The following is a 1,398-nucleotide window of genomic DNA, read 5'->3' as shown; positions in this document are numbered from 1 at the left end:
TTGACCGTATACAACGCAGAGCGGTTCGAATCGTCGACGACCAATCCCTCTCCGAGCGGCTTGATCCTTTGGCGTTGCGTAGAGATGTGGGGTCACTCTGCATCTTCTACCGCATTTACCATGGAGAGTGTTCAGAGGAGTTGTTCGGATTAATACCTGCAGCTGAATTTCATCATCGGACGTCGAGACAGAATACGAAATTCCACCCGTATCACCTCGACGTCCGCCGTTCCACAACTGAGCGTTTTTCAAGGCAGTTTTTGCCGCGCACAACCACTATGTGGAACCAGCTGCCCACTGAAGTATTTCCGAACCAATTCGACTTAGGGTCCTTCAAGAAAAGAGCGTACCTATTCTTAAAAGGCCGGCAACGCACTCGCGAGCCCTCTGGCATTGAGAGTGTCCATGGGCGGCGGTATCACTTAACATCAGGTGAGCCTCCTGCCCGTTTGCCCCCCGTTCTATTAAAAAAAAAAAAAAAAATGATGATGTATGTAGAACATTAATTAAAATTGCCATATCATTGGTTTAACAGTTGCATGTAACGAGTACAGCGGCGACACTGATCGATGTTACCGTAAAATCTGAAAAGTGATAGATGGTTCCACCTTTATATTTGAGAATCACTTTTTGCTACTAATATTAAAACAACCACTGTCCAATTATCTTCTAATGATTTTGCTCGCTTTACGGGGTTTCTAAGCTAGTTTCTTATAAATAAACTAGCTGACTCGGCAAACGTTGTTTTGCCATATATATTATTTCTAGGAAACATTTTTTTTCTTCCATAAAATAACTATCTACTATAATAAAAAATAAAAAACTTTAGAGGTGTCAAGGGACACCCGGATGGAACGAAATTCCTTTCGATTAATTTATATGTTAATTGGTATCATAACAGTATGATAGATTTTCTCGACACCGACACTTTAAAATGTATGTTACAATATCTTACGACGAAAAAAATAAGCCAACATCACGAGGTGTTCCCAGGCGGTCACCCATCCAAGTACTGACCTCGCCCGACGTTGCTTAACTTCGGTGATCGGACGAGAACCGGTGTATTCAACGTGGTATGGACGTTGGCGTTAGCTAAATCGAAAATGTAAAATATAACAACTACCTATAGCAAAAAGTGTCGTTACAACTTTTGGTCTTAATTTATTCCGTCTAGCCCCCTTTCGCAACGCTCGATAACTTCGTTCCAACAAGACTAATTTAGTTAAGTGATTCCAAAAATAATTTTCATTTCTTATCCCTACAAAAAAAGCCAACATCACGAGGTGTTCTCAGGCGGTCACCCATCCAAGTACTGACCTCGCCCGACGTTGCTTAACTTCGGTGATCGGACAAGAACCGGTGTATTACAATAGCAAATAGCAAAAAAGTGTCGTGACA

The 1,398-nt window shown here is 41.8% G+C and overlaps 1 non-coding gene across 1 annotated transcript; it reads right to left on the bottom strand.

Moving 5' to 3' along the window:
• Positions 1-968: 968 nt before the first annotated feature.
• LOC125054242 lies at positions 969-1,087 on the bottom strand. Its single transcript, XR_007117686.1, has one exon. It is a non-coding gene; the product is annotated as a 5S ribosomal RNA (ribosomal RNA).
• Between the last annotated feature and the right edge of the window lie 311 nt (positions 1,088-1,398).

This window comes from Pieris napi, chromosome 11 (genome assembly GCF_905475465.1).
Source record: "Pieris napi chromosome 11, ilPieNapi1.2, whole genome shotgun sequence".
Lineage (NCBI taxonomy): Eukaryota > Metazoa > Arthropoda > Insecta > Lepidoptera > Pieridae > Pieris > Pieris napi.
This window is presented reverse-complemented; position numbering and strand designations above follow the sequence as displayed.